This window comes from Phalacrocorax carbo, chromosome 3 (assembly GCF_963921805.1).
Source record: "Phalacrocorax carbo chromosome 3, bPhaCar2.1, whole genome shotgun sequence".
In the NCBI taxonomy this organism is placed as follows: domain Eukaryota; kingdom Metazoa; phylum Chordata; class Aves; order Suliformes; family Phalacrocoracidae; genus Phalacrocorax; species Phalacrocorax carbo.
The window spans coordinates 6686931-6714225 of record NC_087515.1 but is presented as its reverse complement, the minus strand read 5'-3'; the positions used below and the strand labels follow the sequence as shown (position 1 = coordinate 6714225).

At 37.6% G+C, this 27295-nt stretch overlaps 1 protein-coding gene across 4 annotated transcripts in view; it reads left to right on the top strand.

Annotated features, from left to right (window-relative positions):
• ARID4B (AT-rich interaction domain 4B) overlaps positions 1 to 27295 on the top strand; it is a 91757-nt gene that overhangs the window by 3245 nt on the left and 61217 nt on the right. The window lies entirely within an intron of this gene.

Genomic DNA, 27295 nt, shown 5'->3' with positions numbered 1-27295 from the left:
TTATTCTTCAGGAAGGTTTGTGCTACTGTTGCATCTTTATTTGTTTTTAAATCTGGATTAGTTCTGCCAGGGTGTTAAAATGCTAAGTTGAAGTCTGCAGTTTTTGTAGTTTGTGTGTATGGCACACTGAACTTATATATGCTTGAGATAACTGCCAGTACTTTATTTACTGTGCCCTGTAATGGTAAGTGAGGTTAATCTGTAAGTCATTACATTGAAGCTTTAGTTATTACAGTGAAACTTTTAACAGAATTGTAGCTCAAAAGAAATTTCTAAGATTCAACAGTCTAACCAAGCCTGTTTTTAAAAATTTTAGAAGTAACACAGTGCATCAGTCTCTCTGCCTGGCTTAAATTTGTAATGTATTTTCTAAGCTTGCAAGGATACAAGTTAGTCCAGTAAGCAGTAGTCAGGGACAGTGCTTGAGAGAATTTTTAGCTTTCTGTTCATATCACCACAAGGTAACATTGGCTATACTAGATGGAGATACTGTTTAAATATGACTGTATATTTGTGTGCATTTATTTTGTACGTTATTGAAAGAGTATGCCTCAAGGACACCTCAGCATGTAGAGGATTTAATGCTTTAAGGCCTAGTCTTACTTTGAGTCTGCTGACTGCAGACTTGCTGCTGACTGCATGGCTGAGGCCTCTGTTTTGATTTATGCCTCGGTCATTCTTTTAGGTACAGAGGGTTGTGTATTCCACTGCATAGAGCATGAGAACTGGATTCCTTGTCTGTATCTTTGTCTCTTTGGGTGAACTTGAACAACTCATTTAGGTTTACTGACTCATTTTTCTCATCTGTGTAGTATGGATAGTGTTTATCATTTTTTGTAAAACATAGCGAGGTATATTTAGGAAGTGTGCCAAGTCATATTGATAGAAAGCTGTAAGTCACGCATGCTTTTGCGTTTTGGAACCCTCTGAGACAAGAGAGGTGTGCTGCCTGCTAAGAGATTACTACCTCCAAAGCTGTTGGCATAATTGTTCTCCCACAATAACCCAACTTAATCCAAGTAAATAAAGTCCCTTGTGTAAACTAGTAACTTTAGCCTATTAAGTAGTCCTCCCATGGACTGCAAAGGCCACTTGAAGGCAGTCTTGAAATATCTTGAAATATGTCTTACAAGAAGTATTCAAGTCTTGACATAATTGTGCTTGTTACTGTGATGTTCAACTAAATCAGGCTTTTTCCTGTGTTGAATGACCTCTGATAGTAGTTAATATAGTTGTGTAGATAATGGCTAGGACTATTTGTATATTGTAGTGAAGCTTTGTTTGTTTGTTTGTTTAGCTTAGGCACCTTCTGCTTAAGGTCCTTTTGCATTAAGTATGCTTTGGAAGCATGTAGAATCTGTTTGATTATTTAAAAATTAATTGTGTGCCATCAAATCACTACCTACTAAGTAGGTAGCAATATATATAAAAACATTATTATAGTTTGTTTTTATTTTTTCCCCAAAGTCAGGAAAGAAACTCCGGAAAAGCAGAGTCTCTGCTTTTAAAGAAAAAGAAACACAAGCTCGGTTTCACCAATGATTTATACTAAGAACTATTGGAAATGCCGCTGAGAGTTTTATTATGTGTTGTGGCATTTGCTTGATATTTAAATATGTGAATGAAGGTAGTATACCCGCTGTAGTTAAAAAGTTCACTGCTGACTGGAGATAAAAATAGTGGGTGTCCCAGAAGCTAGAGCAGTGCACTGTGAATTAGGTGATCTGAAATGACTGTTTAAATGCTTTGGTGCTATTTGCATGTTAGTGGTTTTCAGTCTGTAAAATATGAAATATTTAATGGTTGTAGGTATTTCTGTTTGGTAGCCTGAGATGTTCCCAAGTGCTTGCTGAAAGCTGCCACACTGACAAAATACGGAAGCCATGTGTACAGTTTACAGTGGATCTCTGTTTTGTTTTGGTTTTAATCCTGAATTCACATTTTTGTTTCAGTCATCTTTCCTAGTGATCTCTCTAGCTATCCCCAGAGATCACTGGTGCACACTGATGCTGAAACTGCTTTCCCTTAAAGCCAGCCAGTCTGCTGCTCGTATTCTCTGCCAGTATGGCAGAGGACAAAAGTGAAATATCTAGTAAACTTTTCAGTCACTAATTTCCAACTTTGAGCACAAGTCTGCTGAAAGTCCTATTGCTCTTACGGAGGCTGGAAACCAGTCATGGAATGTGGTGACCTTTCACTTTCTGGTTAACTATTTGAATAACAGCAGCAATGGCAATTGATAAAGGAAGGGTACCATTAAAGTAGTTTTTGGGCTGGAGGTAGGAGAACAGGTAAGTCTTCAGAGTTGTTTTTCCCTTGTAATTTGTTTTTGCAATACAAAAATGATTTTCTTAAATTCTGTCTTGATGTTCCGGTTAGAACAAGTGATCAGAGGCCATTATTGACTTCCTCATGCTTGCATAATTATGTAGAAAGGAAAGCAAACACCACTTGCACCAAGCAATTACAAGTTGTGTTGGAATAATCTGTGCTATTTTGAAATCAGTTATTTGCACTTTTGAAATGCCAATCTTAGTATATTTTACAGAGGCTAAACAACATGGAGGTCTTGAACTTAAATCTGTATGTTTAGTATGTGACTATTCGGTAGCTGAGTGTGTTGATATGAGCACAAAGTTAATTAGACGACCTAGTGGAAAAAAAGTTGTGTTAGAATGAGACTAAAAGTTGTAATAAACAGTGAGCATTAGAAAAGTTAAGTCGCCTGTATTATTATCTTCAAAGTTGGGGAAGGATTTTTAGATGAACGCTCTCACAGCAGCATGACTGTTGTATCAGGATACTGTCTAAGAAAAATGTTAGTAGACAGAATAATGAATATGCATATCTTCACTGGAACGCTTTGAGATGGTTATTCAGTTCACTTTGTAATCTGAAGCAAGTATTGTATACGTGTAGTGCAGAAGCATGCTGTGATACACATTGTGTGTCTATGTTTTCAAAGCATTCTGCATTGTAGTTGAGAAGTCTTTTGAAACAAAATGCAATGGTTTTGAGGTATTAAGCTTTACAGTCACTGTCAAATACTAAATCTAAATGCTTCGCTGGTCATGTAAACTGAAAAAAGGGCTAACTTTGAGAAAGGTGGAAATGATACTGTCATTGCAAATTGGTTTCAATTTTTTGTTTAAATCCTACAGATACACGTATTTTCCTTAGAAATATATACTTTATAATAGGTTGAAGAATAAAAATAAAGGGATTTTGAGATTTCCTCATGTGAAAATGGTAACAAATTTGATAGAAAAACCTAGAGCTTAAATTTACTTGGCACCCTAATGTGATACACAGCCATCCAAGTTGCTAGATTATTTATCAGTTTGTACTTGAAAGTAGTTAACCTGTTGTGAAATGCAATAGTAGGCTCTCTGCAGTTCTACTTACTATAATAGGCACTTCAGCTGTTTTTACAGAAATGTGCAAATCTGAAGAAGCATGGATCTTGAACTGTTTTTGCCTTAAATATGATGCAGATCATAGTTGAGAAATGTTGGTAAGTCAGGACTTACGTGCCTGCTTGCTTTTTAGTTGACGTGCTTCAGTAACAACACTTCCAGTGTTGTCCAGTTACTCTGCTTATTGCCACTCACTGGATATTTGTTTGTGTGTGCACAGAATGGATTTTTAAAGACTTCTAGAAGATTTACCCAGAGAAGTTGTGGATGCTCCATCCCTGGAAGTGTTGAAGGCCAGGCTGGATGGGGCTTTGAGCAACTTGGTCTAGTGGAAGGTGTCTCTACCCATGGCAGAGGGTTGAAACTAGATGATCTTCAAGGTCCCTTCCAACTCTAACCATTCTGTGATTCTATGACTTGATTTCAAAAGGCCTCCAGGGAACTAAGGAAAATTGTTTAGTCCTATGCATAAACTAAATGTTAATGATTTAATAAGTGTTAGAGTAATTATTTTAACATTTTGGTGGAAAGTCATAAATCTGGGTGGTTGGGTTGATGTTGTTGGGCTTTTTTTTGTTTGTTTGTTTTGTTTTGTTAACATGGGGTGACCAGATAAGATGATATTTCAGGGAATTCAAGCATGGAAAAGACGGCAAGCCACTTTGATATTCTGTACTTGATGAGCCATCTATTTTTCTGAAGATTAGTTTGAACCAGGGAAGAAATTCAATAAAGCACTGTTGTGCTGCTTTTTTTTTTTTTTTTTTTTTGGCTCCGAAGGCAGCATAGAAAGCAGTCATGACCTGTTTAGCAAGAAGTGTTTGTAAGCAAGCTCTGGAAAGGCAGCTGTGAGACTGTCAGAGCAGGGTGGTGGAGGGTGTTGCTGAGTTACCTGTAGAAAACTAGGACTGAGGTGACCTGCCTGCATTATGTGCGACCACTGTGTGACAGTGACTTCCTGAGTGAGTGTAAATTAACTGCATGTGGACTACTATTTTGAGGTTTCCTGAACCTGTGTGGAGTATTATGAAAAAGATTTTTCTTAGGAGGTAAGCAGAAACATTGTAGTACTTAACTATGAGAAGGCATTTTCCTTACTGTGAGCAAAAGCAGTAGTCATGTCCAGTTGACCTGGAGTTACTTGCTCCCATTGCTGTTGTGTTTCAGCCTGTATGTGCTCTGGAATGAAGACGATAGTCAGCATGCCAAGGAAAAGACCTTTAAGCACCTAGAACTCCCAGATTATGTAGTCTTTGATGGTGGCTTCTGCAGACCACTTTAAGGAGTACACTATTTAGAGACAGCATTCATCAGTTGTCATTTAAGCTAAGTGTGAACACAAACATCCATAGAGCTCTGTTGCAGAGCAGATCACCCAGGTTGGACTAACTGGTGAATAACACTGTTCTTGGGCAGAAGAGTGAGTGTGCTGTTATTCTAATTGTTTTATCTGTTGGTTGTTGTCCCCCAACAACCTACAGCAAAGCATTTGGTTTCATAAGTAGTTTGTCAAATTAAGCTTGTACGGTCATGGAAGAATGCAGTCTTGTCTCCTTCATCCACTCCTGGCTGTTTATTCTTCTTGTCTTTTGTGCCAGAGTCCATTTGTGTGGTCCCAGGGTGGACTGAATCAAACTGAAATTAGCTCATCAACAATCAGATACATATATATATGTGTGTGTCTGTGTGTGTGTATATACACACTCTTCAGTTGCAGCCAGTCCCTGACCTGGCTGATCCCCACCATTGGGACGGAGGAAGGAAGGAGAGGAAAACAGAAGTACACCAAGACTGATGTGGATTGGTTTAAACTGCTTGTGAACATGCATTCTTCCCCATCCCTCTTCCAAATTAGTAGTTTGCAGTCATTAGGCTAAACATTTTGTAAACTGTCTACACATGAAATTGCCATAGAGTTTTTTTCTAGGCTTGCTAGCTAGAACACTGCACTTTTCTGTAGGTTTGAAGTCCATGTTTTCCAGAAGGTATTGAGTGAAAAGATTAGATGGAATTGATGCTGTGTCTTGAAGGTGATAGTAAAATTTAATTTTTGATATGATAAACATTGATTTCAAGTTGAAAAGTTGAAGAAGTTTTAAAGAAGATGTGGTATTAGACACAAGTAAGTATTTCAAGTATTTTTTTAAGGAGGCCAACGTAAGCTTTGCTTCCCTACCTCCTCCAAGTTCTTATTAAAAAATTGGAAAGAATACCATTAATAATACAATGTCTTTTTTCCCCTAAAACCAGAGAAACAGTTGGTGTTATAGTTTTCTCCAGAAAAAATATTTATAAATATTAGATTTCTGTCCTGTAAAGTGACCATCTTCATGTAACTAATGCTTGTGACATTCTGCCGATAGGTGTTTCTCCTAATGGGTGAAAGAATTAAGCAATTGTGCTACTTCTGTTCCAAATTAAAACAGTTGAAAATGATAATTTGGGGAGAAATTACGTCACTCTTAGTTTGATAAGGAAGTCAAAGGGAATAGAAGTCAAGCTTTTGATTCTTTGTATGTTAAGAAGGCCCATATGTTTATGGGTACATTAGCAGAGACCCAGTGACTGTCAGGAGTTAATGCCAGTTGGAGATGGTAGAGGAAGGTGTACAACACTTTCTGCTTATTACCAGAAACTTAATGCAAAAATTTGGATGACATTTGTTACTTAATTTCTAAGAACTGGGGTTCTCACTGAGCTTTTGTCTGGGATCCTTTCCCTTTTCCCTTTCAGATGCCCTTATAACTTCTTATTGTTCATTGCTTACACTGTCCTTCTGAGGGCATGGAAACGGGATTTGACTTGAGCAAAATTCAGAATGAAGTTTATAAATAATGTAATAGGGAGTAATTTTTTGTTTGCTTTTTTCACATTCTCTTCTGATCTGAAAAAAGTGTTTCAGTTTTTGGCAGGGCAACCTGAGCCGCTGCAGTAATTTTTTTCCTTCAGATTTTCAGCGATCTTCTCCACAGTAGATCCCAAGTGCTGAATCTTTTATTTGTACCTTTAAAGTAGTCCACTTCATGTTTTCTTAAAGATAAATGTAGAGTACATTCTTCTAAAATCACAAAGAATGCTTTAAATTGATTTATGATGGAGGAAGATAGACTTTCCAATATCCTGCATGAGTGTTTAAGTGAAAGAGTGTCAGCTTAATCTTTTTGTTAATGCTGTGATGCTTAGGTTAATGTAAGTTATTTTCCTGGGAGAAATAGTAAGGGTTTGAGACACTTTGGAAATGAGCACGTTATACCAGCATTTCAGTATTCAGGAGTTTCTAATGGAATATGTATTTTCATTTTTTTGACTACTTTTGCTGCACTGCTTATTGAAAGATAGATGTTGCTGTAATCTTAAATGAATGATACCTCAAATTACATCACTAAACTTAGAAATAAAATATATATAATTCTTAATCTTTGTGCTTCCATAAATATAAAAGCATTTTGAAAACACAGCAATAATTTTATAAATTTCTACTTTAATTTCTTTGGAAGGTTGTCATGCTAGATGTGCGTCAAGGGACATAGTGAAGTACTTTAGCATAAGTAAGACTACACTATAGTTTAGAAATCAGAGTATGATATGTACCAGTACCTTGCTGCCTGGAACAGAGACAAAAATGAAGACAATAATTGAACTTTATGTAATTTCCATTTTATGAATGCAGATGTATTCTGAGGCATTCTTTTAGAACTTTATGACAGTCCATACACGTTTACCCACAGAACACGATTTGGGTAACTGTGCAGTATCTGTGTCATCTTTGCAGAATTTCATGCCTATTTTCTTGCAGTGTTGGACATTTTAAAAGGCATTAGAGCTTGGATTTATTCCTTTACTTACCGATTACTAGTGCAGCTTTTACATTCTTAAAAATCTAGTAGTACAAAAGATGATGGGCAGTATTGGAATCATGGGCTGGAACCTGCAAAGAGTCACACTTCAAATATATTCTATTATTCTTGATCCATTTTGGAACTGGGCTGCTGAGGCTGCTGTTCCCTGGAATAATTTGACATGAAGTTCCAGAAAATATTAGTGTGTGTATTAGATGTCTGCCTGCAGTAATTTAGCTTTTCTTTGTTGCTAATTCTTTGGCTCTTGAGCTGATATTCTGATTTGAGTTTACTTTGCCTGATGCTAGCCAAAATGTTTGGATTGGTATATTAAACATATTTTCACTGTATTAAAATAAATCTTTTACTTCATACATTGACAGAGTATAAATTTATATATACACGTACTAGTGTAGGGTGATTCAGGTTTTTAGAGGCAAGTAAAGTGAATGAGTTGCTGTTGTTACATTCTGTATAGTGAGAAAAATTCTCTTCTGGTGGCAGCATAATAATAGTATATTGATAGAGAGATAGGTGTATGTCCCCCTTTGACAGACTTTTTCACTGGTAATTTATGTGGCATTAGTATCATTTAGATAGGAACTCAGGTGGTAGTAGGTCAGCTTTAAACAAGTCCAATGTTTTTACTTATAACTCTTCAGTAGCACTGATTTCAGTTCAGTAAAACTATACTTAGCTCTATTTTGCATTAAAATAGAGAACAATCCTACCTGTTTCTGACTGGAATAACTTGTTGTGTGACAGCACATAATTGAACATTTGAAATGGTGTAATAAAATCTTAATTATGGTCTGACAATAAATATCAAACATAGCATCTATTATGTGGAATAAAAATAATTCCTGATACTTAAGCTGGCCTGGTCAAGTTTCTTTAGTTGTGTATATTGTGTTTTACTTAGTTAAATAATGAGGAAGCAAACTAGCTTTTATGATCTTCACAGAAATCTTTTTTTTTTTTAAAAAAGGAGGAAATTATAAATTTCGTATGCTTGATTCTGCATATCCAGATAACAGTTCCAGACATCTGCTTTCTTATTGCTGTAGCTGGATATCCTTACTATGCTTGCTCAGAATTAAACTTGGGAAGAAGAAAAATATACTGCAATAATTGAATGCCATCTGCAAATGGGACTACCCTGTGTTTACAGGAAAACTCCTTAGTCTTAAAGGAACTGCAGCATTATTTTCTTTAGCAGTTTCTCTTAATACAGCTTTTGTGCCCACTGAAACAGCATTCCAGCCAAGTACACAAATGAGTATGTGGGCACACATCAGTTGCTTAGAAGGGCCAGTGTGAGCTCTTCAGCTGCGTTTTTTTGCTTCTAGCAGTGGTAATGCACAATATTTCTGTGAAAGCAAATATTACAGTAGGCTGATTAGTCATATGGTAGGTAGTATTGGAAGATTAGGTTTATTCTATAAGCTGTGTACTTCAGAATTTCTCTTCAATTATCATTTTAGGCTTAGGGAAAAATGTTGATCATAAAAATACAATTAGAATTTCATTGACACATGTAGTTGATACTGTAACATGCTGATTTGACAGAGACACTGATATTTTATTGATGGGCATTGGAGAATACTGCGTTGTCTTAGGTACCGAAGACCTCTTGGTATGCCTCTTGTTGAACTACTGAGAACAGAACAAGGTTTCATGTGGAGAGTAACAGTAGAATTGTTGACATACAGAAGACTACCAAGCAAAACTGGGATAGACTTTGTCTTTCACTTTAGTAATCCTGAATGTTTCTTTTTAAAAAGAGGCTAAAAAAAACAATGAAGGTTTTAGTATGAGAGGCTTAAAGATTTTTAAGAAGAAAACCTGGGTTTTACAGTATAGCTTCAGCATTCTTGAAAGCAGTGAACCAAGTCTTGTCTCACCTATGCAACCTCAAAAATTCCACTCTGTTCTTTAATATATCGAAGAGTTTTGTGGAATGAGAGCAAGGATCTTTCCTTAAATAGCCACTCCCTGGAAATGGCTGCCATTAGTCACAGGCTAAGCCAGCTGAAGATGTTTTGGAAACAGGTGCAGCGATGAGTAGCCAAAGAAACTGAAGCATTCTGGGTAGTTAATTTGGATAAAAAGTATGGAACAAGTAGTTTAGTCCTTCAATTTCTTAACTTTTGAAAGGTAGCTTAGCTGAATACTAGCTGCTTGTATATCGTTCTTATTCCCTGTAGTACTACAGTGGTACTTTTACTTTCTGTGTACCATGTGTCTAAAATATGTTAAAGCTATTCATAATTATGCAGCACTTGACAAATCTCCTCTTAAACTCCTCTTCAAGTGGTTATTTCTCTTCTTTTAATATCTGTGTTACTTTTAATGCTTGCATTCTTGGTTTGCTACAGGTATCTTCTGATAGAAAAATTCTTCAAACTATTTTCAAATAGTACAACTTAGTTGAACAGGAAAAGCTTGCATCTCTGCTTTGGATAATTGCCATATCGATTATATTTAGCTTTTTTCCCCACATCTGCTTTCACAAACCTAAAGCTTAAATACTGAACTCTTACATTTAGGTAGAGGAGAAATCTGGATGATGAATGCTGTTTTGGAGAGGAATAAAAAAGAGAAATGATGAATGCTGTTGTGGAGAGGAATAAAAAAGAGAAATGATCAGTTTTCTTGTAGAAGAATATCCTTAAAGGAGCACTGTAATTTTTTTAATGAGGAAAAGAGGCAAAAATTTAAAAATTATGGACTTAAGATTTCAGTAATAATTTTTTTTAACCCAGGTACAATTGTACTGAGTTACATATGTCTTCCTTCAGAGGACATAGTCCTGGCATTTCTTTCTGTTAACCTGGGGAAAGTGGGATATGCAGATAAGTTGTTGGCTTTTCACAGCTTGGGGAGAAAGGGGAAGAGTTACAATTTACTTAACGGTTTGAGGAACTGTCTGTTTGAAAGAGAAGTGCACTAGAAAAAATAATTGTATTTTTCTGGAGGAAGATTACATTAGTGAAAACAAAGTTTATTCAATAGAATATTCTGCCACAGCAAGGCTCTTTATATTTTAACATCACCCATAGTAGCTTAGCCAGAAGTTGATTTGAGGTATGGGTTGCCTTGTGCTACGATTTGGGAAAACAGCATTGTGATTTTTGTTGGGATAAGTTCAGGTTCACTTACTTGCTGCTTCCCTTGGGAAGTTTGCAGTGCAATGTTGTGCAGAATATGGAAGTAGTCCACTTGTTAGAGTACAAAGCTCAGCATGAGTTACAATTTATGATAGGTTTTTCAGGTAAATTGCTTACTGTACTAATTTCTGTGCTGCCCTAGCTAGCCAGTGTCCAGCTTAGTCAAGGCATTTATATTCTGCAAGGATGTAGATATATCATACGTCAGCAGTGGACCAATAGGTGCTGGTAAGAAAACGCCAGTAGATTTAACACAAAATAATGCTCTTTTTCTTTTCTTCCAGGCTTAGATATTTGGTTATGTAGATTGTATAGCTACAGTCTTAACAGATCTACCATCTGCTCTTCCTGACTGGGAGCTTTCTTTAGTCTTCACCAACCATTTTATAACAGTGGCAGACTGAACTTAATTTGAATCTGTTTCAGTGCTGGTTGGATGCTTCTGCATAGTGCAAGTATGTGAATAGTCATGCTAATGCTTCACTTCTCTTTAACCTTGTTTGTATCTGACTCCAAAAGCTGTCTTATGAGTGCCTTTAATGTAGTGGTTTTCAACCAGTGATCTGCAGGTGCTGCGGGTTCTGTAGCCTGCTTCTAAGGAGATCTGAAGATACAATTAAGACAAGCAAGGTGGTTGTTGGTACATCTGTTCATTATTCAGGGACCTATAGCTCCAATAGAATTTTGGGGAAAAATCAGTATATTGAAAAGTTTGAAAAAAGCTTCATCTAGTGCAACTGTCCTTTTGTAACTATATTTATTTGCCTGTATACGTATTCCCTTCTTTCTTTGCACACATAATAGTAGCAGGCACTTTAAATTCCCATGTTTAACACCGCCCCTCCCCCCTGCCCTTTTTTTTACAGGGAGAGGAAGCCAAAGAATTATTCTACTATTTTGCAACATGTAATATCATTCTATAAAGATACATCTCTATATATCTATAAAGAAGGATATCATGCAGAAATATATTTATATTGTATTAGGACTTAGAGGCAGTTCAAGGATGGTAAGACTGTACTTTAGATGTCATAAAAAGATAGCCTCTGCTGGACTAAGCCTAAGGTACTACTGATATTTTGCACGTGTATAGTTATTGTATGCTTTTTGTATCTTAACTAAGGTAATGTTAAATAATTTTTTATTATGAAGGAGAATCGTCTTCATAGGAAGTTTGAAGAGAAAAAACAGTACTTGTTAAGTGTGAAAGGGAAAAAACATAGGAGAGGATGATCTGCAGGATACTGAAAAAATGTATCTAGAATGTATCATACCAAATACATTGCAAAGAGAGCAGCATAGGTATACCTATAAAGCGATAATACTTTTAATCTCTACTTTCCCAAATTTATGCTTCAAAAGCAATAGTGGCCAGGGTGACATTTTTTATATATACACACACCCCAACCCAATATGTATATATTTTAATATCTAGGAATTAAATACAGTTTTGTAAAAAGTTCAATTTGTTGGCTAGCTTGCCTTTGAATTTTATTCCAGTTTTATTCTGTTACATTAGCTGTTTCAAATGCATAACTGTGGCATAGGGAATTCCAGGAAAGCCAAATACAAGGGCTAACTATTCTTAAGCCAAAATATTGCATTCTTGGTGTATTCGTTGTTTTATCCAAATGAGATGTGTTTTGTTAGGTCTTGTGTAATGTTTTCCCCTGGAGACTAAAGAATAGCACGTTGCTGACTAGGAATAAAAGGCTAGTTTAGACTAGGAGTGAAGATCTGCCAAAACATTCCAAATAGGAGTCATGCTAAAACCTAAGGAAAAGTCTAGGGGTTAGTGTGTATCTAGTTGAATTCAAAGATCATCCAAAACCCAAAACAAATGAAAAATGTTTGAATTTGGCTGCTTTGCAAAATGAGAATCTTAAAAGTTATTGCTGGCACTGAGCTAGAAAGGAAGAAAGGCTGTTGGTCTATGTATGCTAAATCTGCTGAAGCCAGCGGAGAAATCTGAGGACAGTTCTGCAGAGCAAGTCACTGGAAAGCGAAGGAGAGCCTGGTTTGACTGTTCTGAAGTGCATCTTCAGGTTCTGTTACTTGTGTTTGGATCGTAGTAAACCTGAGCCTTACACTTTATCTGAGATGAAAACAGCCTGTTTGGAAAAGCAGGAGAAAAGCAAAAGGCAAGTTGGTGGAGAGAACAGAACTTTTTTCTGTAGGTAAGATATCTTTGTGCTATATGCTTTTAATTTAATACAGTCTGAAATGGGGACTTACATGACTATATCTGCACCAAGTCTGAATTTTGCAGAAGCAGCTAGATGCCTGAGGTGAAATCAACTGAAAATATCTTTTTAGTGATATTTAGCCTTCCTTTAGTTGAATTTTTTTAATAGCAATGACAGGCTCTGTGAAGCAGAGAAGGCGGCTGCATAGCCATATTCCTGTAACTGTAGTGTGTCTTTGAGTGAATGTGCTGTGTCAAACAGTTAAATCCACACAAGACCATAAGACTATTGAGAGAATATGTTTTTTTCATATTTTGATGGATGTAACCTGAAACTCGGGTTTTCTGGATCCAGTGTGCTTTAGTGTCTGCCATTGCTATTAAACTTGATGGAGTTAAGGTTTATCATTCCCTGTGCAAGGCAGTGACTTGTACTGAGGAATCTTACTGGTGCAGCTCTACTGTTCTGGAGAGTTTTCTTGTTCTACTGTGGATCTCTGTTCCTTGAAGGCCTTTGAAAGATTGTCTCAACACTGGGTCATCGTCTTGGTACAAATTCTCTGTAGTCCAGCCATTAAATGTCACATTTTCTGGAATGTCAAACTAAACATACTGTTATTTTTGATGGGATTGATCTATCCCATGTATAAATTGAATTAAGCCAAGTTTTGGTTTTGTGGGAAATTCTGAAATTTTTAAAATTCATCTTGAAATTAGTTCTCAGTTTAAGCTTGGGCTTCTTATTTTACAAAAACAGATTAATAATAAAAATGCTTTTCTGTGTTTGGTTCTGTAATACAGCGGTAATGATGCTTTGCTAGTTTCCTACAAAAATGAAGATTCAATCTATTTCTACAGAATACTCATTTGAATCAATATTTTTCCATCCGAAAAAAATGTTTCACTGGAAAAGCTAATACCTGCTTTGTTTGCAAATAGTGGGCAGTGGATATAAAACTTAACAAAAACTGTTTTTTTGAGTGCTATCCAAGTAGATTAGACTTTGAATATAAACTTGCATTTGACCTTGCATATACTTCAGTACTAAAGTGCTTTCAGCCAGTTTAAAGCCACTTCAGGGATTTAGTGGAGATGTTGGACTGAAAGCTGTTTGTTAGACACCCAGATCTCTGACTTGCGTTCAGGGATGAAACCCGGTTTAGAGGATCATTTGAAGAAGAGGTAGTTAGCTTGATTACCTAGCTATTTTGGGGATAAAAAAAAGTAATCAAGTAGTGTGGTAAATGTCATCTTCCTCATCCAGGTAGGGGCCTCATACATGTAATTTTTGAATTTGAAGGGGAAAAAAAAAAAGAAGCCTAGAGTGTGCGATGAAAAGGTAAATATAGAAAGTGCTATCACATACACATGAAATGGTGGGGAAGAGGAGTATTTTCTAGTTTTTGAAATTATGGAGTGCTACTTCATGTTGTAGTTTGAGGCAGACTGTCAGTTTACCCATTGATTTCTCCTCTCCTACTTCGTTAACTCTTGTGTTTGATCTTACAGTGAAATGATTCAGCTCACTAAAGTGGAAGAAAGCTAGGTTAGCAAAAGTAACAGAAACAAATAGCTGTTTGAATTGTGAGTCGAATCACTTAGACTTTCATCAAATGTGTACCAGAAGGGATGCAAAAGGGAGGATGGACAGGGAGAGGCATAATTAATGTAGATTTGAGTTTGGAGGGCCAAGGCCTTCCCCTTTTATGCTCCTGAGTTGTTAATTCAACTCACAAAAGAAACATGAAAAAACACACAGTCTCTAACTGTTGGCGGTTATCCTGTAGCAGCACACACCTCCCCCTCCTACCCCACCCCTGAGCCCCCAGTTTCAGAAACTAAGAACTGCTGTTGACAATAGGTAGTGTCTGTCACCAACTTTGATTGTTTAAACCCATTTTATTTATTTTTGATGTCTACATTTTTTTGTTTTCTGCAGGTACACAGAGATCTTAGAATATTTGTCCTAGCATTCCTGGCTTTATTCTTAAAGGACTGAATTGGTTCAACCCTTTTTACTAGATTGGTTTTCTAACTTTGGCTAATGATCAAAACTGCATCCTGATGATCATTTAAAGTTACTAGGAAAAAATGAGTAAATTAATGTGACTTGTGGCCAGAACAGTTCTGTTGGATTAGATTTCTAGCATAAAGAAGTCATATATTTGTTTTCGTACCAGTTGGGTCTTAAAGCACTTAAGTTTTTGGAAGCTTCGTGTTGGTTCTGTAGCATTCAGGGCTGTTGTGATGCTTTGCTTCTTGCTATTTATTTTGTCAGCTCATACAGTTCTACAGAAGACAAATTCATATTTTGGTTCTCATACAGGTAGTTGTGGATTTTGGGTTGTGTATACAGCGGAAATGGTGTATGTTAGCAATTTCTCACTTAAAATCAGATTCCTTTTTCTTTAAATAGCCTCCATTTTTCCTCTTCCCCTCCTGAAGTTAACTAAAGGGCCTATTCCATCTGGTCCTTTCAACAGATAAAGCATTATGAATATTGCCATTTCAGAAATCTAACAACCAACTGTATTAACTACAAGCTATGTTACCAGGTTTTTTGTAAGTACTAAGAAAAAAATGCATTATGAAATTCTAATCCATTATAATGGGATGCCTTTGAGGCTAAAAAACCCACAGCTGTAATAGCCACAAGATTGCAGGATTTCAGAGCAGTGAATATAAGGACAAGGCAGCCAGCTTTGGCCTAGATAATTTGTTGAGAGGAAGTGGGGACTGACTGCAACAGTTGAGTTTTTAAAACTAAAGAAGTGAACAGATTGTTGCTGAGCGGAGTTGTGTACAGTGTATTTTTAAAATTAGTATTCTGATAAGTAAGTTGAGCTCTAACCAGAGATGAAACAATGCGCATACTTCCTGTATGTCTGAGACATCACACGAATGCCTGGGGGTGGAAGAATGAGTTTTGACACAAATCAGCACGTTATCAGAAGTGGTAAGGCTGGTATTTCTTTTGCTGGAAAAGGGTAGAGTGGTTTTCCTGATGATTTTCATTTGCTATTTAGTACATGGCATAATTCACAGAATCTTGAAAAGCACAGATAACTCTTCTGAAGTCTTTCCTGTTCTGTAGCTGGCTTTATCACAATATTTTAATTGTGGGAGTTCCCTGTTGGCTCAGAATTTGAGTGTGAATACCTACAGCCAGATTAGGCTTAGTCTGAACTACTACTTTGAACTTTGCTTGGTTATTCCTTTAAAGTGTATTTAGTAAGGCTGTTGATTTAAAGCCTCGAAGAGATGGAATATTTATTTCAACTCTTACGATCTCTTCAAGTGACTAGTTACACAGAATATTAACAACCTTTTTTTTAAACCTAAAAGCTCCGTTCATCCTGAAGCCATGGGATTTTTTTTTAATGCCCTATACTGTAAGATTAAAGAACCTTGCAATATTGCTTCTCTCCTACGCAATGAAAGAGCACTTCAGTCTGATACTAGGGGTCAAATGCAGTGAAGGACTGTAGCTAGCTAACCTGTGGGTGTTTGTGATAATTCTCAGTATCAGTACTGGTACTGCAGAAGTCTCCTTTGTGTTACAAACAGGCAGGCAGGTAGCACTGGATGCTCTGTCTGCTGGGCAGAAAGAGAATTGGTTAGGTAGGAGTGCTTTATGAAGTTGGGTAGAATCTGTTGGATTGTTAGTGCAGGACCTATCTGCACGCACCTATGACTTGTTCTGGCATCCCATTTCCTTTAAGGTGGTTCATGTCATGGATTTGTAGTAGTCCAGATCCTCTGGAGGAGTGAGATGGGTGCTTTATGCAATAAGCCAAGATTCCCAGGACGTAGAATCGAGAACTTTAAATCAAGGCAGCTAGTACAATCTAAGGTTTTAACGTCTGGGATTGAAGACAGCCAACAGGTTAAGCTGGGGAGCCATCAACAGTCAGCACACTTGCTAGAGTTTCATGGTATGGTATGTGCCACATTAACAGTTCATTGCTATTGAAAATAGAACGTGCTTCATGCTATTTCTTCTTCCCCCAGGGGGCAGTTCTTGAGGAAAAATAGCCAAAAAATAAATGGAACATGAGGCAATGTCATAGTTGTGCCAAAAAGACAAATGTCATGCTGGAATGTTAAAGTATTATTTGAAAAATGTGTAAAATAATCTGCTTGCTTCTCTCACAAGCAATTAGGTCATACCTGTGTCCATTTTTGGGCACTAACTTGAAGCAATATGTGAGGTCATTAAATCAAACTCCAGAGGAAAGCAATTAGAAATACAGGGTGTCTTAAAAATATGGCCTACAGGTAAAATTTACACAATAACTTGTTTGTTTGTTTTTCTTTCAGAGATGAGATTACTCTAAGGAGTTGCATCTCTTGAAAGCTGCAAAGCAGAAGCACACTGGTCTCCATGTGCAGTATTGATAAGACAAGAAGTAACAGCAGCAAGGAATATTTAGATGAGATATTATGGAAAGCTCTGTAAGCACTGGAATATGTTGTGTGCAGAGAATGTGGAATGTTCACTCCTGATTTTAAGAATAGATATGACAGGCATCTGTTATGAATAATATAGCTAAAATGATCCTGAGAGGAATTGCCTTGATAACCTTTTATGTGTAATTAAATTTTTGTTTGTTTTTCCCAAGAATCTCATCCATCCTAACTGAATCTTTGATAAAGTGGTTAGATTAACTTACTTTAGTCTCTTTGTAGGTATTTTCTAAACTCATTTTCATAGTTCTTTCTGAACGTCTTGTCCCTGGCCAGCAGTTTTACACTGAATGACTAGGGAGCATGGCAGAGTTAAAAATCCCCTCTCCTGTCTAAAATTTCTTGGGTTGCTGTAGGGCATTAGCCATTTTTTACTACTGTGCTTTCAGAGACTCTTGTGTACAGTGGCTATCTGCTACAAACACATTTTGTCTCTAGAACCAGAGTGCATGCATTCTTAGTTCCTGAATGCTTGGATTTTTGCATAGCTTTGATGTGTAGATCAGTTGTGCTTAACTCACTAAATAATCTGTCTTTAGAAGGGATTCATTCTTAATAAGAAAAATTATGTATTTTCACTTTGTTTTGTATTTACATTTTTTCTTTCATATTGCTTGACACTTGCATCTAGCTTTGCCATTACCTTTGGTACTCCCTCTAGTTAGCAACAGTAGGAAAAACCAAATCCAAAGGCTACACATTATTTTGTTTATCAGAATAATTATGTACTTTAATGGTTTATTCTGTTCTATTTTTAATGTGATAATAAAAAAGTACTTAATATTAAATTCCAGATCAGCTACAGTCAGGATCTCATACAAACGTACAAAATAACATCTTAAAATAAATGCTTAGAAAGTCAGAGTATAATTTGATCAATACATATTTAAACATTTCAAGATGAAGAAAATCATAACTGTAGTTAGTGAATTGGCTTGGGTCAGCATTTGAGAAATCTCATTCTGCTGGAGGATTCTGAATTAGTACATCATTCCCTCAGCTTTTCCTTTCTGTTCTAACCTGGGAATAAAAATAAATTCTTCCCCCTTTTCCTTCCCAATAATTAGTTTAGAAAGTGTTGTTCTAAGTACGGAAGTGTAAAGCAAGGCAAGAAATTTTCTCTTGTATTTGCAGAAAAGGCAATCATGGTTTATGGTTTGTTTTGGTTGGTGTTTTTTGTTTGTTTGTTTTTTTTTTTAGGTTCAGTTTTTCAACTTTATGTGACTTTGCTTCTGAAGTTTTACACAATAAAGAGAAGCTTAATATGTTACAATTGCAGTGAAAACCACCAACATTCTTAGATAATGATCTGATTTTAATTTCTATTCACCATTCCTGTTATTGCTATCAGCTTTAGTATTTAAAAATACCATCTTTTTCTGTCAACCAAAATGACGGTATTTTTATCCGTATTTAAAATAGATTTGCTATGGAATACAAACAATTCCTTTCACGTATGTAGATTTTCCTGTTCTGTATGCTGTTATACTGAATTTTTTTAGGACTAACATTTTAAAAGCCCAATCATTAAATTATCTTCAACTGGAACGAGAAATACTGCCAAAGAATTATCAAATTGTTTTAAAAACAGTGGTTTTTTTTTCTCTTGAGATTTCATTGTTGATTTTTCAGACTTCACATAGTCTTTCATTAGTCACTTCATTATTTTGCTCAGGAACAGTCTGGACTGGTTTGTTTGATTAAACTATCAAATAATGTTTGTTCCAATCCACTTGGAACACAAGCATATCATTATCATATAATTCTTTTCAGTTCTTTGAAGCATCCCAAGTTTTTCATAGTGTAAGCAACATCCCTGGACAGAATTGTGGCCCATTTTTAAAATGGGGGCAAGTTATCCAGACCTAGTAATTTAAATAATGCTCCTAAGCATTATCTGAAGCTTTCAGTAGGAAGAAGTGTGTTTGTCAAGGGAAAGATTGAATCTAACTTATTTTCAAGTGCAAAATAGGTATCAAGGACATCCTTTTTGTTAAGTTATTTCACCTTCTAATAGCAAAACACATTATTGATTGCTTCCTTTTTTTGACTTAAAATTCTTCATACTTGAATGCATTTTGGTTCTTGCACTAAACACACAATCTGGAAGAAGTCTTTCAAATATCTGTGACTAAAACAAGTCTTAATTGAGAAACTCCTTATTTCAAGTTAATAATTACTTTTTAATCTGTACATATGTAGAAACTGGTGTTTGACTTCACTTGGAACATACAATAAAGGTCTGACCAAAATTAATGAAGTTGCACCGTTTGCAGTACTAAAGTGTAATACTAAATAGTTTGAATATTTGGTTAAACCGTACAGAAAAATTGCAGTCTGGTAGCTATGGCAATGATTGGCTTAAAAAAAAGATTGTATATTCAGGGGGATAAACAGCAGGAGCAGGCATTCAAAATATCTTTCCTTCATGTGGTCTTTCAGCAATACAGAACAAGAGGAGAGACCTACAGAAGGAACTGTAAAGAATTGATATTATTTTTAGAGAGACTGATCAGCAGTTCTGGAGTGTTTGATTAAATAAAACATTTTATAGAGTGGTATGCTATACTGATAGAATACAGATTTCCATTCTTAGGTCTGAAAGTACTAGAGAAACATCAAATGCCTGCTTGCCTTTGAGTAAGGTATGCCTTAGCCCCATTCTGCAGACTTGGAAGTTGGTACATGCCTGCTGGGTTGCATCGTTGTGCAGGAAGTCTGTGACCAAATTAGGAACAGAATCAGAATTCAGTGGGTTTTATTCAGTGTGGTATGGAAAAATAATCTAAATACTGTATTATTTTTTTAAGCACAGTCACCTTTCTGGATTTGCTGTTTTGAATAGGAAATGAGGTAGTTACAGTTTGAATGTTTGAAATGACACTACTGAGAAAATTTCTGGATGGAGACTCAAGTTGCTCTTTGACAATGATTAGGATTGACTGACTTTCTTTGAAATCTTTCTCATTTTCTGAGTAAAGTAGAATTAAAATATTTTTATAGTTCTGTATCCACCAACTTTGTGTAGTTCCAAAAAAAGAAAGGGATTACTAGTTCCATACAAATTCAACTTTACACAGATAAGTAAAAAAAAAGAAAATCCATTCTGCATTTAAAACAGATACATTAAATAAAGGATTTATTACCTGTGGTTACTAAATCGAACCTCTTATTTTGGGTCATTTGGTCCTACATGATCATAGAACCTGTAAATCCCTTCCACATAGTTCCTTTTTATTCAGAAAGGAAAATCAGCTTTTGCACCTTTTCCAGTCTCTAAGAACTTTAAATAAGCTAGGCATTGAACGGATCTAACTTAATAATTTGAAAAAAAGAAAGATAAAATATCCCCTTTGCACTGCAGAGAATGCTAAAGCTGTCAGATGTTGGTTTAGTGCTTCCAGACATCTGTCTACTAGATTCTGCTAACTTCCAACTTGGGGGGTGAGAAGAGGGAAGCAATTGTTTTTGCTACCATTATGTGCTGTCTAATGTTTGCTTACAAGACTGGTGAGGTGTTAATTGAAACTTCCTGTAGATTTTCAACTGAAACTTGAAGTATGTTTTGTTACAAGAAGTGTCCCTCCTTCTGCCCCCTGCTTTTTAATTTAGAACTGTTCGATCATGATGTTCTTACTGTAATTCTGATTCGTGGGTAAAATATTGATAACATTGAACCATTTTCCTTCAAAAATTTCAAAATTATTAGTTTTGTCTTTCTCTCAAATGTACGACAGTAACAAAACAAACAAAAAAATGAAGCTAAAATCTGATTTTCAGCCAGGAGAAAATTTGCCCAAAGCACGCTCTTACTCTTGGGCTTTCATGTAATACCCTTTTCATATGAAAAAACATCACTGCCCTTCATTATGTGTTGTAGTTCCAAAGTTTTCAGAAAAATTCTTCCCGTTTCCTTTTGCGGTGTTCTCGTTTCTGGGAGGTGGAAGATGGGCCAATGGATTGACATTTTTAATAGTTTTTTATCTTCTGGACTTAAGTCTTTGTTTCAGATACTGCATTTGTCTGAGGAGTTATGTGCCTCAGTAACATAAGGTTTGTAGAAAGGTTTTAGAAGTTTATAATTTTTGTCACTCTGAAAATACATGAGGAATGTATTTGAAATCAACTGTAAGTATATTTTTATCTGCCAAATTGAGTATATTAAATGTGTTATAGTAAGAGTTTATTCCTGAGGATGTCTGCTCTTACTGTAGTGTCCTCCTAACCACAGCAGGTTGAGCTGTAAGCAAAATCTTGCACTCTTAATTACACTCAGTAATTTTGTTTACGAAGAGATTGATTCTGCAGTGTGTGGGCAACTCTCTGCTATTGGGTGGAACTTACTGCAGTTTGAAAGTACTTACAGAAATAATATTTATTTAGGTTAAGTATCTTAGTAATTGGGGAGACATTTTTTAATGGTTTGTGGTTTTTTCACCTGTTTTCATGACAACAGTTGTTCAGCACTTGTCTAGGAGATGTTAGATTGACCTGTGTTTTCCAAAAAATGATGATGATCTTGAAAATTGAGTCTTTTCAAGCCTTCATTGCCCCAAAAGTTTCTGAAAACCTGTTGAATGACTTTGGGGTGGCTGCTAATTCTGCAGGGTGGAGTGGGAGTTTGAAGTTACCAGCTACCTGAAACTTTTGCCCTTCAGTAGAAGACTTAAGGATCTGGCTGGGTTTTGGGTTAAAGTAGTGGGTATTATTGGTGGTTTTTGTCAGTCCCACAAATTAGTGGGGAGGATGACTGTAATTGAAATAGTTGAATATTTGTGTGATGGTTCCACTTGCAAACCGGGTGCTTCCATCCTCAGTTATGGAAGATGTGCAAACCATGAGAAAACACTTCCTTTGGAAAGATAACTTCAAAATACTGTGGATGGGAGAAAAAAAAAGTATTGCTGCTGTTCCTCTTGCTTAATATGGATGAGGAAAAAATTAGATGTTGAGCCTTATGATGCTTCTTTTTTAAACTAAATTTGGATGCCTGGCAGGGTGTATGTGTGGGGAGAGGAGGGTCTTGAATCTTTCACAAGCTTTTTCTGAACCTTGGTTATTGAAAATAAACAGATGTTAAATTTCCATTTAGAAACTAAAACCTAAAACCAGTCCTTTCTTTTGAGTAGTGGTGGGATTGTTGGGGGTTTTTTTAGGCTCCATGAAAATGTTTCACTAGTTTCTTGACTCAAGAGTTGTGTAGATAAACGCTGAATTTTGAATGTTTAATACAAGCTGAAACCCTGGCTTTTCAATATTTGTATATATGAAAGACAAAGGGAAGGTACAGACCCAGTTTTCTCTTTGCATATTAATCTGAAAGCAGTTCTGCAGGCTTTCCTACTAAGCGTGTCTACTCTGTTTCTAGATTGAGTGCTTAATCTTGTTTTCATGTGGTTTACTTGGAACATCCTGTGTGTGGTGCAGAGGAATACAGATTAGGAGATAGAAATAATATATTCACACAGACTGTATTAGAGGTGCTTATAGGCAAAGGACAACGTAAAACAATTTTATCAGCTGCTGTACAGCATGACAGACTTTACAAAGGAATTCGAATGCAGCACAGTTGTGAAAGAGAAGGTGCGAGGATGATTTCATCCCACGTAGATGGAAAACATCTAAATGTCTAGAGAAACCGAAAAAACGACCTCTTTACCAGCCTTAGAAGGTATGTAAAAGCATGATGCATTTTAGATAGCAATGTTAAAATGTTTGTTCCAAAGTGCTCTGGAGGGGTCCGTGTGTTTCCTCCCTCACGCTTGGAAGACCAGAACTATTAATTCCGATGTGAATGTCCAAATTCAGAAGATGTGCAGGTTGTTTTATGATGCGGGCATCTAGCCATTTATCAGTCCTTCCAAGTATAATCAGCTCGGAGGCTGGCGCGGAACCCTTCCAGCAGCCCGCTTTGCCTGCCAAAGAAAATTCAGCCACTGAATTGGTGGAAATTGCTGACTGGTCACCTAGAGACTGCTCCGGATTTAAGTGGTAAACCAGCTTTTCGGCTGCGGCAGCCCGTGCTGCCTATAGACGATCCTGTCCGTGCCCAGCAGTTGTGAATTTAGAGAGCAAATAAACCATTCATCCTACTTCCATTAATAAACCAAAATTGAGCAGTAGTAGTACGGCGGTCGCCCCTTAGTTTGGATTTCGTAACGGAAAGTACGGAACTGCAGGCAGCCCGTCCCTTTTTACCACACACACCCATACACACACACACCCCCTTTGCTCACCCACGAGAACGCCAGAAATGACGAAAGTGGTTTTTTGGCTGTTGATGCAGGGCACGGGACCGGATAGGCACGTCGGGCTGTGCCGGAGGGGTGCGCCCGGGCCGCAGGACCGACCGCCGGCGCCCCGCCAGCCGGCCCTGCCGGTGCCCGGGAAGCCCTGCGTGCGGCTTTACTGGGCAATCGCCTTAAGGGGACGGATTTAGTTTAACGGCAATCCGCGCTTAATCTGCCGGAGCCCCGGGCGCCGGCGGGCGGGCTGCAGCGCCCGGCCAGAAACTTCTGGCAGCTTCCCGGCTCGGGCCCCTCCTCTTAAAGCGGCAGGGCCCGCCGCGGGGGGGGTGCCGGGTCGGGCCGCCACCTGCGCCGCGGCGCTGGCCCCCGGGGAGGCGCCGGTGCCCGCCCGCGCCCCTGCGCTCCCCCCTGCCCTCCCTAGCGAGCCAAGCGGAACCGCCCGCGCTCTGTTTCCCTCGGGCAGCCGTATCGAAGCTAGACCACCGAACCGGCTGCCTGCAGTCCGTTGGGCAGCGGCTCATACCGCTGGTAACGTTCAGTTTTCAGTAGTCGGCATCCAACTTTTGCGAACGCTGGGGAAGGTCTCGCCCCCGGGGTCTTTCCAAAACAGCCCTTCTGTGCCCCTGGCTTGGCTGCGGCCACTCACTCCCGGGGGAGCCAGGCCTCGGATGCAGTCCTCTGCTGGTTTCTATTTGGAGAAGGACGTCCATCTCCCGTTGTCACCCAGCGGAGCCTGCTCCCCTTCTGCTAGCTCGGCCTCAGTCATTCATGCAAACAAAACAGTTATTCCTCATGTGAGTGCCTGGTTGGTGGGTGGTTTTGATGAGGATCTTAAATACCAGTCTTCTACCAAGAGTGAAAAAAAAAAAAAACAACTTGAACAAAACCAACAAACCTAGAGTTTCACTTTTCCCTTTCTTCTTCCTGTGTGAACTGAAAGATGTTTCGAGAGAGTACAGAGCCTTAGAAGGGTTGTGAGGGGAAAACCGGGGCGTACATTGAAGCTGCTCTGAATTAAAGAAGTTCATGATATTATAAATGAATGATGGCATGTGCTGGGCATACTTTTCAGTTTTCCTGTTGAACAAAAGTTTATTGATGGTTTTATGATATGCTACTGAAGAGATGATTCTTACCTACAAACTTACACAGTGCAAGACATTACGTTCAGATATAAAATGTAAATGCAAATTCAGATTACCTGGTGTTTTAAAATAAAATGTGGGCTGAGGCCGCAGCCCAGAGATTTGGAGACAGCAATGTAGAAGACTAGTAGAGTTGTCTCAGAATGAAGCCTTTAATAATTTTAAGAAGCTTAGAACTTGTTATTGTAGGGTAGTCTGCTGTGTCTCCCCCTTCCCCTTAAAGATGGTTGCAGTGCTTCTTGTTAAGATTATTTCAATATGCTTGTAATACCTTTTTCCAAGATTACTGAATCATGTTCTCAGATTTTAGCTGTATTTTAACATACTATTTTTTTCCTGGTAACCTGCACTGAAAAGCAAAGGAAGAATAAAAACAAATCCTGCCAAAGCATGTCAAAATTAAATAGGCAAAGGTACATTCACTGTGAGTGTAAGGACATCTATTAAATGACATGAGCACAAAGCAGAGAGGGGATAACAAAGGTAAAAATCGCTGTATACTCCTTTTAAATCTCTATCTAATTTTGGTGGAATTGAATACAACCTGCATGAAAGCAGGTGATTCCTTTAGAGTTGGTGAAAATTACAGAGTCGTGGAAAGGATTATCTGAAATTAATGCCAGACCTTGATCCTTACTGTTTATTTTTCTGGTTTGCATTCTATATGATGCATCACATCTTGCTAGCTGTTTTAACTTATCACTGTCAGCTGATACTATCAGTCAGAATGAGGGAAGTATTTTGAAAATTTCACTTAAGTGATTTGGGAAAAAAGCCCACATAAATTTGTGTTTCAGTGGAATAATGAAATTGCAGAAAATTTTCCTATATGCACCCCTTGAAGATTTCACACAGTTATTTAAAAATGTATAATGATTCATAGTGGTAATTAAAGAAATGCATTTCATCAGTATAAATTTTCCTCTCAAAAGCCACTCCAGTACTGTATTTTTAGTAAACATACCTACAGTGGTAAGCAAATGGCCCATATGCTTGCTATTCTTTGAAATTAATTCCAGTGAAATGAGTTAGCTCTATTGTAAAAGGAACTTGAGGAGACTTGGGCTAGGGATTGAAGTTAACTTGTGTGGTGGTAACAGAAATCAATTCTTACAGATGTTTGTTCTTCAAATGAATATTCTTTTTGGAAGAAGCTTTTAAAAATAAGCCAGAGTAGTGATAATCACTAATATTGGTGATTATATACCAAATAAGAATTTACAATCCTGTTTTAAAGTTTGATTGTTGACTTGCCTGTTCCTCTGCCATAAACTTCCAGTCAAAGACCAGAGCTTCGGATTGTCTTGGTTTCCAGTATTGTAGACCTTTTTTTTTTTTTTTTTTAAAAAAAAAAAGCTAATGTTCAGTAGTATTGAAGGAAAAAGTGTTCTTTATTTTCTTAACGTGCAGCTTAAGGTTATGAGTTCGTCTATGAGATAATTTGTTTGGCTGTATAAGGAGGTATAGACTGATACTGACACAAACAGCTCTTGAAGTGTTTGTTTATAGGAGAATTCTAGCTATGTGCATCTGTATGGACCCATCTGGGATCTGTCTGTCACGTTAAAGTAATCTCAATACTCCATGCCTTCCTTCCTTTTAAGTTTGGAAGATAACTGACATGAAAGACTATCAACATTGTAGTGCTGAAAGAGTTTCTTCACTAAAGAGCCGGGGAAAGCAGGAAGGATGATCCCCTTTTAGAGCCTCACTGACTTTGCAAGAGTTGCTTTCCCCTCTTCAGATTTATGTTGTGTAAAGCAGCCACTATTTAGTGCACTCTACTGAGAGTACTAAGCAAAACCAAGTTTATCACCACCTGAGTCCCTGTTCCGGCATCCTTCCAAGTGGAGTAAGAGAAAAGCATTGCAGCCTACTTTGAAGGCAAGTACATTTACACTGTTAAAAAAGCAAGGAGGGAATGTATTTCAGAATCCCAGTGCTCTTAACAGATACCTCGTTAATCTCAGTTGGGTTTTATTGGAATAGGAATGGATATGTGTTCATGGATATACTACCACCAGAGGAGTATATCCTAGTACTCTGCATGCAGTCACGCACCTTACGTGCAGAGGGAGAAAGAGGGAGGGATTCATTAGAGCAGTTGTGTTTCTGATGATCTTTAACAAATGCGGATTGGTAACAGTTTTCTAGTACTCTGAAACATACCGTATTACCTGAAAATGAGAGGTTGGCTTGAACAGTCAAAGTGAAAAATAATTCATTAGGAGATAACACTAAGGCATCTCGTGTTGCTCAATTTCAAGTTTTGCAAAACATAAATTTCTGAAAAATCATGCATTGAAGCATTCAGCCACACACTTGCATGTCTGTACTGCTGATGCATTGGAGCTAGAAACAGCCACTGGGAATTACCTGATGCTGAGTGCAAGCACCTCAGTATCAAATTGTAGCTCTGAGACCTGCAAAGGAGATTATCTCTATATTCTTCCCACAGAGAGCCTGGATGTGCCAGAGTTTCCTTTTGTAAGCTGTGTTTGAATCTGTAGGGGTGCAGAAACATGACATGGGCTTAGACACAAAGGCTTAGATCTTTCTTCCCAGCTCGTTTGGGGCTGTATGGAGGCTTGCAGCTTTTGGGAGTGTACCTTACTGCTGTTGCTTGTCACCCTCTGCTTTCCCTCTTCTGACCCATTAGATGATAGTGGGGTGGTTCAGTTATCTAGAATCTCCTACCCCAGATTACACTAGGAGAGCCTGTGTGAGAGAAGATGGAGCTCCTTGGAAGGAGCAGAGCCGTCATGAGCTCACTTTGCATGCTAGTTGGACCCATGTTCTCCTCCTACCCTCAGAATAACTTATTT